This window comes from Apis mellifera, linkage group LG9 (genome assembly GCF_003254395.2).
Source record: "Apis mellifera strain DH4 linkage group LG9, Amel_HAv3.1, whole genome shotgun sequence".
NCBI lineage: Eukaryota > Metazoa > Arthropoda > Insecta > Hymenoptera > Apidae > Apis > Apis mellifera.
The window spans coordinates 5402386-5416410 of NC_037646.1; the positions used below are offsets into that span (position 1 = coordinate 5402386).

General features: G+C 33.9%; 1 protein-coding gene and 1 long non-coding RNA gene across 25 annotated transcripts in view; one reads left to right on the forward strand and one right to left on the reverse strand.

Annotated features, from left to right (window-relative positions):
* The window catches only part of LOC409024 (tropomodulin), a 223300-nt gene that overhangs the window by 164747 nt on the left and 44528 nt on the right, over positions 1 to 14025 (reverse strand). Inside the window, exon 1 of one of the 23 annotated variants that reach the window (XM_006560742.2) lies at positions 10702 to 10859. The exons of 20 other annotated variants lie outside the window; for them this stretch is intronic. The gene's annotated coding sequence lies outside the window, so the exon portion shown is untranslated. Of the gene's footprint in view, positions 1 to 163; positions 365 to 558; positions 726 to 10701; positions 10860 to 14025 lie in introns of those variants that run through there. 2 more of the 23 variants (XM_006560741.2, XM_026442663.1) reach the window with 2 other exon arrangements.
* On the forward strand, positions 1176 to 4310 carry LOC102653713. 2 transcript variants are annotated; one of them, XR_001704131.2, is made up of 4 exons: positions 1176 to 2088; positions 2684 to 3280; positions 3381 to 3518; positions 3644 to 4310. It is a non-coding gene; the product is annotated as an uncharacterized LOC102653713 (long non-coding RNA). The 2 variants fall into 2 exon arrangements; XR_001704132.2 differs by lacking the exon at positions 1176 to 2088 and adding an exon at positions 2194 to 2463.

The following is a 14025-nucleotide window of genomic DNA, read 5'->3' on the forward strand; positions in this document are numbered from 1 at the left end:
CTCTGTTATTATTGCTAATGTATGTTAATATTCTAACACATTCGCAATATAAAATTACACTATATATTATTATAAGACACTATTTTTTTTTAAATAAGAAGAATCATTTCGATTTTTTTTAACAATTTGTTAAATATTTTTATTAATGATTAGTTTCACTTTCCTTAAATTTGCATAAATAGATACGTGTGAAGTTCACTGGACGATTAAAACAAACGAATGACAAAAACAGCCTTGAATGGACTATTACAAAGCCGAACAAGAAACAATGAATAATGTATATTTTTTCGTATCTAATATCAGCGATGAGATATTTCGTCACGGAATACGTTCATCACTACGCTCAAGAGTACACGCAAGCAATGTTCCTCGAACGATCAGCAAATCGACAAGTTGCATTTAAATTCGGCAAATGTCCAATGCGGCTGATGCCCTTTGCCCCAGATAATTTGGGATCGATTTTCATTGACAACTCATTTGCCAAATCGACAACCCACGCTAAACAGAGGTTCGCGACTGTTTTCGAAATATTAACATGTAAACGAGAATGAAACTTACTATTGACAAATCTTCTATAATAATCGGCTGTGCCGATGACAATTCTTTAATGGAAAATTAGGTGAATCGTTCGCAATCAAACACCTCACCCACTTCTCACGCAAGACGCACACTTCACTGACCAGTTCACCGATTGCGGCTGATTGCGGCAGCGCCCTTTGACGCTTATACCATATTTGAATAAAGAACGAGTGGAATGATTCAAATTATCTTTCGCAATTATTAAGATAGATTTTTATATGCTTGTTCGATTCGACAAAATAATTTTTAAAATATAAAAAATATTTATTTAACGTTGATAATTACTTATAGTAATAAAAAACTTTTCATTCAATTATCAATTTAAACTGTTTGACATAAACGTAGTACAGTGTTAGTTTGAACGAAGTATATAAAATGCTAACCCATGGAGAAAGTTTCTGCGCGTCTAGCGTCGCGCAGGTATTGACGTTAATGTAGCAGTAATGGCGGTTGTTTCAAAACACATCCATATACGTACAAGATTCGCAAATTGTGAAAAGTTGAGCAAACATTTACCATTTTTGGTTCTATATGAATTTATTCAACACTGTGTTTTAAATTACAAACAATTCTTTAAGATAAAAAATCACTTTGTGCTAAAATAACGAAATCGATAATATGTGCATGTTACTTAACAATAACCTCATTCATGTTCAAAAAATTATTCATTCTGACAAGATTATTATCCGCATCAACGTGATACTATAATTTCGAATCCCATGATTCAATAAATTGGTTATCCAATGAAAAGCATCCGCCTGTTAAGGTATTAAATAATCGACAACAACAAATTCCGATTATGACACAATATAACGGGAACAATCTTCGGAACACGCCCAACATTGTAATCGAAAAAAATTTCACGGAACACCCTCCACCGGTATAACATCGGGATAATTAATGCGATAAATCAATTCTATTCAAGGTCGTGCAAAGACCGGTAATCGGCGTAGACGGTTAAGAGTGGGGAAATTCTGTATGCAAGGTGGGAGCGTGTTGCGCAGGCCCGAGGTTCTCGGTCGGAAAAGACAGAGCGGCCATCTCTGTCGTTCCTCGGTCGTGCAGTTTTGATTAGAGAGCGTCTATCGCGCGTCGTAGCGCTCGTAGCGGCGACAGCCTCAAAAATAGCTGAGGCCTCCTCGCAGGCTGGCACACTCCCAACGGTCTATACTTGGACATCCCTGCGCCATGATTATTTATAGTGAGCGCGAGCGCGGCCACTGGCCTTCCCGCGAACTAACTAACCGCCTCCAAAGACGATCCGTCGCCCGTGACCTAGGCCCGCATTAATAATGATTACACCCCTGCGCTCAGGAATACGACAACTTAACCTCTCGCTCTTCTACAATGAATCCTCGTTTCGCTTTGTCTTTTTATACATGCGACTTATAAGTGGTTAATATAAATATATATAAAACAAACAGTTTGATTAAAGATAAATAACAATTCATGTTAAATGAATGATCAAGATTCTTGAGGATTGCAAATATTATAGATGTCGCTTTAAAAGTAAGTCGTTTAGTTACATTCTAGTTTTCTTTGATAAATGTTTACAAAATATTCATTGTACGAATATAAAATATATATATAAAATTAAATTGTATTAAAAAGAGAAGAAATATATATTATAAGTGTATTTGATTCGATATTGTTAAAATTTTTAACGATAACAAGAATTCTATGTAATTATGCTATTACATAGAAATCGTAACCTAACAAAATTTATCGTTTATTCAACATCGTTTTCGCTCCATCGCTACTTCTCTATTTTCTCATACGCAATCCTCGACTTATGCAATTTTCGAAGAGGATGCAACCGGTATCAAATTATTACCACACTCTTTCCCTGGATATGACGCAATCGGGAACATCCCATTGAACACGGTACACTCTTCTCTTTCAATGCAAATATTATTCGTCATTTCATCGTTGAATAACCGCGAACATAATACAAACAAGACGATCAATTAAAATCTCAGCTATATCGAACGATCTCAGCTGTAACAGATCTAGAATGAAACTTTCAGTGTTCCAAATCCGTTGATGTGCTCTCACTGCCAGTGAGAAATCTGCCCGCTAATTAATTTGTACGACTTCCTGGCAGGTTTATTTCTGTGTAACCGAACGAAAACCGCTCCGGCTTACTTTCACGGCCACGAAAAAAAGGCGAATCGTTTTCCATCCGCACGGATCATAATTTTACGCCACACCACGGACTCGTGTTGGCAAGAAAGAATCTTCGTGTGAAAGCTTCTCGAAAAAACAAGAAGAGAAAAAGGGTGAAAATAGAAAGAAGAGCAAAACGCAACGTGGGATCGATCCTCCTCGAGAATACAGGAAAAATTTCTATAATATCAATTTCACGCGCGAAATTTGGATGCCCACGAATGTCACTGTTTCTAATAATAACGGAAACAAAGCGAGCCTCTTGATGCTCGTCCAGAAAGCTATAATATATCGCATCGATTCTCACCAACGTTTTATTCGATGCGGAGGAAATTGTTCGTGTCTCGTCCGTTTGGAAAACTTGGATCGTTTGGATCAGGGAGAGGAAAGTATACGCGAACTAGTTTCCTAAGAAATATACGCGTTTACGAGTTACTTGGTCGGGGAAATACTATAAACTTAGGGTGAAATCTTTTAAACTGGAAACTTTTAACGATTCAATAACACTGGTTATGGTAATCTTGGAATGATATCGGTGACATATAAATCTTGCGTATATAAATCTTTGATATAATAATTGGATCAGTTTTTCTTGAAAAAAATAATAAAAGAAATTAATCAAAGTTTTGTTACAGAGCAACGTAAATTTGGGGAAAAATGTGCTAATAGATTATGTATGATATAAGACAGGAAATTTGTGTCATCTTCTCGTTTAAATCAATAGTGAATTGGCAGGAAGAGTCGATATTTTTAAACGAAGGTATTAATAGTAGGTAATTATGTTGATCATCAATTTATTTTCATCTCGTTTACTCCTAATTATAAAAGCAAATCCAATTATTCATTTTCTTCCTATCCTTTTGAATAATAATACTTCTTCTTTTTTTTCTTGTTTCAGATAGTCTATTTATATACAATTATTTTTCTCAGACTGGATATTGAAATTTCCTATTGTTCTTACTTTCAATTCATTTTCCTTCCTGTTATCTCAACTCGATAAGAACAAGAATGTGGAATGAAAATCGAAAAAGCTTTTAACAGAAATAAAAATTATCGCTCGATCGTTCAAATTCGCACGTTAGAAGTTCTCGAATCTCCAACCCCTTCGCTCCATCATCCCAAAACTCGTTGGCTATAAACGTAACCCGGAACCCATGCCAACTTTGCATCGCAACACGACGCGTTCGTTTCACCCCAACGATGGCTGTCATCGGTTTCGAAACTTCCGCTCGCATTTCTGCGAGCTAAAGTTTTTCGCCAAAGTCCCGAAATTAGGTCGATTTCGGTATCGGTAATGATTCGCAAGCGTCACAATCGAGACGAGATCCATCCTGGTTGTTGGCAACCCGTGCTAATGGCTCGTGCCCGCAATTAGGGGCTCGCGTTTCCTCAAAAGACCGCGTAACGAGTCTACAAAGCTGGCATTTTCAGCTAGACGGCGCGGGATCCGCGACATCGTGCATAAAGGAGTTCGAAAGAAGCGGCGGCCGGTTTCCAGGAAACGCGTTTAATACACTTTGAACCAGTTACCATCAATTAACGTGACTTTACCGTGAGACGTAAATGACCTACTGTGTTAATTGACGCGGTTTTCAGTTGAATATGGGTATAAAGGTTGCATAAAGTGTACGTTTGTTGAAAGGAAAAGTACTTGCTTTTGTGCAGCCTTTGAGCTGGATGTAGTTTTTATTTTCTCTTTGAGTTCTCTGTTTCTTTATTTTAAAAAGAAGAGTAAAAGATCCATAGTAAGTAGAAAAATACAAATAAATAATTTGATAATTAAGATTGATAGTGGAGGGAAAAATTGAATAGAAAAGATTTGTATTCTATAATATAGATTTTTGCATGAATATGGTTAATCAAATTTAATAAAGCTCAATATACAATGAATATAATTTAAATAGCTCTAAAATTGTTGGGCAAACAATAAATTGATTCAGGATCTTCTTCAGATCTGCTAGATATAAATCATAGCTTATAATTTCAGGTTTATAACAAATCTTTTTAAAATTACACCTTTCAGGAATCTCTGCCAGGAATCAAGATTGTCGTACAATCTCTCAGAAGGACATTGAATTTTTATTAAAGTTTATCTCAAGGAAATCATAGTTATTAAGTCAATAAAATGACTCCATTAGATTTCTTCTTCAAAAGAGAGAATCTCGTGAGAGAATCTTAAATGATACATCCATTCTATTATACACACTTGAAATTATAAAATGCACCGACTTTATGAAACGTTAATGCTTTAATAGATTAATGATTCGTTCCATGACTTTCAACTTTTTTTTGAATACGAAGTTATTAACGTTCAATTAACAAAATTAATCGACGATTATCGATAAAAGGAGTATCAATGAGATAATTAGGAGAAACTTAGATTCTCGAGAATTTCGAAGTTAATTGCTGCAAACACGGTGTTGAAATATATTTTCTAGATGATGCTTCACAAAGATCTCGCATGTATTACTCACATACGTTATTGAGGATCAATGATATCCTTGGGAACGATCACAATTATTCGCCACCCACGCGTGATCGTATTTCTATTTAAAATACATGGAAATAGAACAACAAGGTTTATCTGAAAAATCGTATTTCGTGTTAACTGTTTTATTTCTACGAATACGTACGTAGTTTATGATACAGCTATGTAAATATTAGATAAATACTACAATAATGTTATAGATTATAGACTATGAAAAATTATTTTTATCATTTTTAAAGTATAACTCTTGAAATATATATATTCTTGAAGATAAAATTGTCAGAAGAATGCATCCAGTTTAAATTTATCAATCCATATCATCGGTTATAAAATATTTTCTTGGTAAAATTGATAATAAATTGATAAATAAATACTTTTTATTTATAAAAAAAAAATCACGTAACCGGTTATTTTATTTCACAATTTCTCAACTCGAGGAAATACTGTCATCTAAGATTTGTTGTCTCCCTCCTCCCCGATTAAAATTAGAGTAATTTAACCACCGTGATGTTAATATCTCGAGTATTCCGTTATTCTCTGAGGAATCGTCTGAGAGTTTCGCGACATGCAATCATGGTTTCTCCGTGTGTTGCGTAGCACGCGACCGGATCGACTTAGATTTCTATGCGTAGAAACTCGAATCCTTTCGTGTCTTTCTCCGTAACAGAGCGATTCTCAGCTGTGGCAAAGATTTAAGATTAAAATCGATCGTGGAGAGATCGAGATCGCCAACACTTTCGATCTCCCTTCCTCCATGAAAAGTTGATTGGAGATGCGACCAAATACAGAGAAAGAAGTTTCTGTCTGAAAAACTCTTCCTGTTCACGTCACTTTTAATCTCTTTGCTCGCGACAATCCACATTTTTAATTTACTTTCTACAATTCCAAAAGTGGAAAAAACGTTATTCTCGATCCAAATCCAAACTTCAAATCGAACAAACCAATTCAATTTTAATTTTCGAATCGCTTAATTTGTTTAATTTGTTTGCCTTTGAAAAGAGAAAAATCAATTTCCGACCCCTGATCTCGCCTCGAAACGTTGCCTCGAAACGTTTTCAATTCCAATTTCAATTATTCAAATATCTACATCTGTTGGCAAATCAATTTCAAAATCAATCTAACCAAGAAAAAAAGAGAGAGAGAGAGAGAATTCCCTCGATCGAAACTCGTCTCTAATTTCAAAGCGCCATCGGCCATTTCAGAATTGTTGTTATGCAACAACAACAAGGGTGATAGAATCGATCGAGCAGACGTTGGCTACCTGTTGTATCTCGCGCGCGAGATAGATAACGGGTTAAACTGTTGCCCGGTTGGAAATAGCTCATCCTGCAACAGGAACCGTTGTTGCATCCGTCACGGGCGCGTGGATTTTAACGACCGTTACTTTGCAAACGAACCTCGAAGATCAACGCTACAAGCGTTCGACCGTTTTATCGAAAGATGGATACACGATCATCATCATGATTTCCTTCTCCCCGTCTTCTTCTTCTTTCTTTTTCGATCTTCTAATTGGTTTTGAAAAAGTTAATTGGCTCGTTAATTGCAGCCAATTAATTGCAACGTTTCATCGAGGAGGAACACGCCTGCTCGATGTCGAGGATGAAAAATGATGTTTTAGAGTTTATTCTTTTTTTCTTTTTTTTTTTTGGATATTTTAATCGATGATGAACGAAGAAATTTAAGATATAGCTTTATTCATTTATGTTGAAAAATAGAAAAAGAAGGGTATATATTATTTTCTCGAGTTTTATTTTGAATATTCTAAAATATCTTTAGAGATTTAACTGTAATAAGAAAAAATTAGATTATTTTTTTCGTGTGCAATATATTTATATATTTATAATCAGATTCTTTGAGTCTTATTTTTAAAAAAAGGTATTTCGATAAACGTTTAAATATATTCTCAGAATTAATAAAATTGATTAATGAATGGGAATTTGGGATATTTCCAGATTAAAAGATTAAAATGGTATTTGTGACGGAATTAATGACAGGATTAAGTGCAATTAATATAACTTTTGGGAACAAGAATCGATTTCCGGTCAAAAGGATCCTGATTGGCGACAGGCCAACAATTCCGACTTGAGCACATTTGGCCTGTATGCAAAGGTCGTAATCGTGAAAGTATATTTCTTTCGAGATATCTGGGCCATCGTGTCGAGTTTTCGATTTACCAGCAATTCAAAAAAAAAAAAAAGAAAATTTTAAATGTTTTTTTCTCTTTTTTCAAAGAATGGCGCGAAAAGAATTGGAATTTTAAATATTTAAAATTATTTCTTAAATTAAGTTTCCTAATTCTTTGAAACATTCAGATTTTTTCTAAATAAAATTGAATCGAAGAGTTCAATTAAGTGGAAAATACAATGGAATAATTTTCACTTTTGAGAAAATATAATAAAATAGTAAATGATAAGCAAGTTAAATAATATAATGGCTCTGAGTGAAAGAAATGGAAAGGAATTTTCCAATGATACAATTGGTTTTACTAATTCTCATTAAGTCATACGTTCTCCTTGGTCACGTCTATTAACGTGTTTTATGGGCGGAAGTGTGTCGCCTTAAATACTTAAATCGAAAGTTGGAACGATTAGTCGCAAGAAAAATACTTGTGAAACGTTTTTTTCTTCTTCGACGAACTAACTTTAGATCATTATCAATCATTATCCATGATTAAAGTATCTTACGTTCGAATCTTTTTTATGATGAACAAAATTTCTTTTAATTGTTAACATTTATTAATATTTATCCAAACAAAAAAAACCAAGATATCGGGTGATTTTGTGAACGACATAAAAATTAAACTTTGATAAATAATATTGAGCTTAAAATCTTATGTCTTTTTATCATTAGTATCAACGGATTAACCTTAATCTTCCATAAATATCGAGAAGTAAACAATTATTTTAGATAATAACCATTTCCCTTGAAAAATAAAACCACCAATAATTCCTGCGAGAAAAACTTTTTTTTAAGAACAATCACAATATAATATATTAATTTATCAAACTAAATTTTTCACCTATTCAATTCTTTTTCTCTTAATAATACATATCAGATATAACTAATCTTTCGATAATTCAACTGCAACGGTTAATTTTTTAAATTACAGATAATTTATTTAATCCTCTTCGATACTCTCCATTCCACAACTTTTCCTTAATTCTTCACCATCTTCGTTCCTTTGTTTCCCATCGTGACAGAATAAGCCTCTGTGCAGGTAAAGTGTCCCTAATCTATTCATCGCCATCAGCCACGAGCGAGAGAGTTCATTAGCCAGGACCAAGTCGTACGTTGCCGTAGGTCAGCGATGCTCGACACGATCTTCCGGCAACGCTACGTGACATACACTCGTATGCCAAGGGAGTCGAGGGTGTGCACGCGTTTTATCGTGGATCAGGGATCGCTACACGGTGCGTATCGAGGCGAGCCGTAGGGAACGCGGAAAATACTCGTTTCGGTTAATAATAAACACGCAAGTTGACTCGTCCAACTGCGGAAATTAAATAAACGAAAATCACAACGGAGAGAGACTACAAAGACTCTCTGCAAAGAGCGTTTTTTCGAGAGGCGTTCGTTGCAATTAATCGCGAGCTATTTTGTCTCGTAGATCGCTGCGATAAGCGGATGAGAAGTTGGATTGCATTGGTAATTAGCGAGGTTTCAAGGTTTCTTTTCTATACTATATGTTCAATGTAACTGTGAAAATAGAATGGAAAATTGTATTTTTAGAGAGGGGAAGGGAGAAGGGGATCGAACGAGATATTTTTTTTAGAAGTGATCTATCATGGAAATTAAGATATAAAAAATATTTCTTGAAATATCTGTGGAATGAAGTTTATTGTGACTAGTTATAAAAGAATGGAAGAAGTTGAATATTTATGGAATAATTGTTCCGAAGAAATAGAAAAGAATGCAATATCCGAAGGCATAATAATAATTCTGAGAATGTTTAATAGCGAAGAGAAAAAAAGAAGAATGAAAGAAGAAAAGACATTCCATGATTGTTATCTTTCTAATTTGCATAAATATTTGCGAAACTTGGTGGTAAAGAGTCAAAAAATAAACGTAGTTAAAAATAAACACTTGGAAAGCTTAGTCATTTATTCGCATTATGATAATTATTTGCGAAAAAGTTATTCAGCGAATATTTAACTACGATGACATCAGAATTCGTTTTTTCTTTTTCTAATCTATATATACGTGATAATTTACAAAACATTTTTTCTTTTTTTATATATTATATATTTCGATAAACGCTTGTAAATATTTATCAATCGATGAAAAATTTAAAAATTAAAATAAATCTAAAAGAAATACATTATACACGCGTTATTGGACGCGATATGGAACGTATAACGTAATTATGAATATAATGGGGAGCCAAATCCTCATTGTACGAAATCTGTTGTTTAAATATTGGCCTAATCGAATATCTTTATTATCGTTCGTGCATACTATTAAGATCTCTATAATATTACGGTTTATTTGCTTTAATTAACTATTATTCCTATTATTAATACGAATAATAGATATTCTATTACTACGCGAATATCGCGGATGATTAAAATTTCAACGCGTACACATGATGAATTTTGTGAATTGATATCCCCGATCTATACATCGCAATACAAATGAATATTCTGAATAATGGAATGAACGAGTATATTCCGAAATAAAATAATCGATGATACTTATTCCAAGGGAATAATACTTTCGATCGTTCCTTCATTCAGAATTATTAATTTTCAATCCTATTTTCTTGCAAATGATTTTTCAACTATATTCATTCAAAAGAATCCATCATACTTTTTTCACAGAAAAAGAATCGAAAGATTTTTCCCAAAATTAATAATCAACATATAACACAATGATTTGATATTTTTTTATAGAACTGCAAATGATTTTCCAACTACGTTCAAAATAATCTATTATACTTTTTTCACAGAAAAAGAATCGAAAGATTTTTCCCAAAATTAATAATCAACATATAACACGATGATTTGATATTTTCTTATAAAGCTGCAAATGATTTTCCAACTATACATTCAAAAGAATCCATCATACTTTTTTCACAGAAAAAGAATCGAAAGATTTTTCCCAAAATTAATAATCAACATATATCACGATGATTTGATATTTTCTTATAAAGCTGCAAATGATTTTCCAACTATTATACATTCAAAAGAATCCATCATACTTTTTTCACAGAAAAAGATTTTTCTCAAAATTAATAATCAACATATAACACAATGATTTGATATTTTCTTATAAAGCTGCAAATGATTTTCCAACTATACGTTCAAAAGAATCCATCATACTTTTTTCACAGAAAAAGAATCGAAAGATTTTTCTCAAAATTAACAATCAACATATAACACAATGATTAATAATTAAAAAGAAAATTCTTCCTATCCTTAATAATCTTGCTCGACGTATAATAAACACAACGACATAATGCGAGTACTCACGTCAAACTATCCACCAATAGCGTCTGAAAATCCCAAAGATAAAATGAATATCTGTATCGGCACCGACGAATAGAGTCAGATTAGAGAGGGAAGAGACGTGAGCAGGAGTGGTACGCGAGCCAAGACGAGGCCTCTGGAGCTGGAGCGCTACTAAACAACTGACTTTTATGCTGGAAGCTCGATGAGAGGACCGAGGCATCGGTAGTAGTGGTATTGTGCGCGACACGTTCGCTAGGGAGGTGTATGAACCGGCAACGAGTTCGTTCAAGAGAACGACTTTCACTGGCCCCGTATACGTGCACGTTGTACAACTTGCTTTTTCTCTGGCGCCTCGGCCACCGTTTTCACCCGGGGAAAAAAGAATCGCAACCTGCGGTAATCGTAACCGGGGAGCCGCAATTAAGAGCATCCGCCATTGAGGCTTGCAGCTTAACCCGTTTTCGCGGCAATTTGCATTTTAACAGCGCGGCTGCCGTGCCAATTGTCATGGAACGTGGGCCATACCTACGTGTACATGCTAATTTTCATTTCGTTGTAAATCTATTAATGCGCGGATGACTTTTAGAGAGGGTTTGCTTTGAAGGTTGAAAGGTTTTTTTGATCGTCGATTTGCTTTGAACGCGTTGGAAGAAGGATTTTCAAGTCCGGTTTGAGCAGGATAAATGAGCAGGGGGGGTTTTTCTTTTTTTGACGTTTTGGCTCGTGTTTCCAAGGTGGATGCAGAGGAATTATGTAAGGGTGGTTTTATTTTTGTCCGTGTTTGCGAAATAAATTGAAAGAATCGTTTGCTCCTCGAAAAAAGAGGATATTCTGATTGTATAAATGAGGAGTAATTATCATTCGACGTGAGATTTTTTTATAATAACAAATTGTATTATGTACATGATCAATTATGATGAATTGTATATATAATAATTATTCAATTTGTTTCCAGTTTACATTTCGAGTAAAACTTGAATTTATTTCTGACACGAAGACACATAAAATGGATAGTTAAATAATCTTAATGGATTCTTGACGTAAACCACCAGCAGCTATTAGTCTTATCTAATGAGCTTTCACTTTAAAACAAAAACGAAGTTGTTCCAAACTATGTTCTGTACACGTAACCATATAAATTTGTAATCTTTCTTTTCCTTTTTATAAACGAAATAAATCTTTCCCAAAGGATCGAAGAATTAATGGATCGAGAAATCAATCTTAATTAAAATTTATCACGATAAATTTTAATTAATCAAAAAAACAATAATCGTCAAAAACTCTGTTAGCTCTCCTCCGATATCTCGAATCTTTATTTTATTTCTTGTTATGAAAAAGAAAATAATAGCTCGCGAAACAATCGACTTCACAGCCCGTAAAATACCGCATAAACAATAAACGAACAACTAACGAGCGAATAATCGGGCAAACAAAATGTCGAACAGCGCGAAATCCCTGTCATCGATCAAAAGTGACGCAACGAGACGTGTTAATCCAAAGAAGAACTGAGTTGAGATGCAAACGAGAGAAAATACTCTCTCTCTCCATCGATTATTATCTCGCGAGAGATGCATTCGCGATATTTCGTTTCCATTATTCTCTATTGCAACAATGCATGCAGAGAAGCGATGAGATCACTTCTCGAGTCTTCGAGGTGATATCATTCGAGATCCAGGCTTCTAACGATTTGTTTACAAGCTTGAAATAATATCACGGAGTATTATTATTCTCGTTGCGTTTTACTACTCTTATTCACGGCGATGGATCAACGACAATGTTGTCCGCCTCCACCGTGCGCGGCCATTTAAGCTCCGAATAGATAGAAATAAAAAAATTCGAATAATTCGAATCTCGTCGCTCTCGTCGTCGTTGTTGTTTCAAAATGCAGATTTCCCTGATTATTTAGCTTTCGATGATAGTTGTTTGTTATACGCCTCGCTTATTAGCATAGAGATTATGTATTTAACGCGGGGGAGGGAAAAACATTGGATGGATATCCTTTTTCGAAAGTATTTCCGTGTATTTTTATAATTAGATCGAATGGAAAATTTTAAAAAAGAATTTATGGAATCGTATATATAATATATGATGCACGAAAGATTAAAGAGATTTTTATCTCAATTTTCTTGCAATCTTGTGTCGATTATATCGAGAAGGTTTCTTGAGAAATTATTACATTGTGTGATAAATTACTATTTTCCGTGATGCGATTTATGTTTCAAAATGTTTGACATTTGTCGCTTAATTCGCGGAGGTATGCGAAAAACACGTGGAAAAGAACGATGGATCATTTATCTACTTATAATATATTATTTATAAACGACATTAACGTTCGGGAAGAGTGCATTAACTCAATAAATCTATTATTAGTATCTAATCGCGTAAACAGAGAACGAAATTAAACGTTTGAAGGATGGCCAAATGAAGATGCCGCAAAGTTAAGTGACAAATAGCTGTCTTCGATTTGTTTAATAAACAACAACGGAATAAATTCATCGAAATATATAAAATATTCTTACTTATCTAAAAATCGATTCCAATATCGATATATAATTTTCAAAACTGATAAATTATATATATCGAATTTTATCATATATTTTATCAAAGTGTTCAAAAGACGAGTAAATAAAAAAATTGAAAGTTTAAAGACATTTTCTCATCCCCAACAAATGCAAATTCTTCCTCTCCCCTCTACAGGAAGAAAACACGGATGAACAATTTACAATTGCAAACGTGAGAATCGGGTTGGTTAAGGCCTATTCTAAATAAACGAAAGAGATGCAAATGAAAGAAGGGCATTCATCCGAGGTGAATTTTCAAGAAACTTGGTTTCTCTTCGCTGCATCGTGAAAAATCGTGGAACTGCTTGAACAATCGTTTCTTTCATTCTGCGTATTTTTAAAAATATTTTTAACGAGATTTCTTTTTTCACTTATTACTTTCCATATCGATCGTTTCCACCCACGATTGGTTGCTTCTTGATTAAGTAAATTACAGCCGTACAGGCTGAAATGTCATTTTAAATGCCATCGTTTATTCGCGTCGTTAATAATGATAAACAAGTATTACGTTTCGCGGAAGAAAAGTGCGTGAAGGGTTTTATTGAAATTGGAATCACAAGTGTTGTCTTGTTTCATAGGTATGCGTCAAGGTATGCAACACTTAGAGATAATATTTTCTTCTTCGTGTAAATATATACTTGGTTTGGAAGGAAAATTCAACGGAACAAGAAGAGACGAAAGATTTATTAATGTTATTAAATTAACTCGTTTAGATTTATTACGTTTCAATTATATAATGCAATTTATTTTATAAATAGTTTCTTTTTGAATTGTAATTATTCTG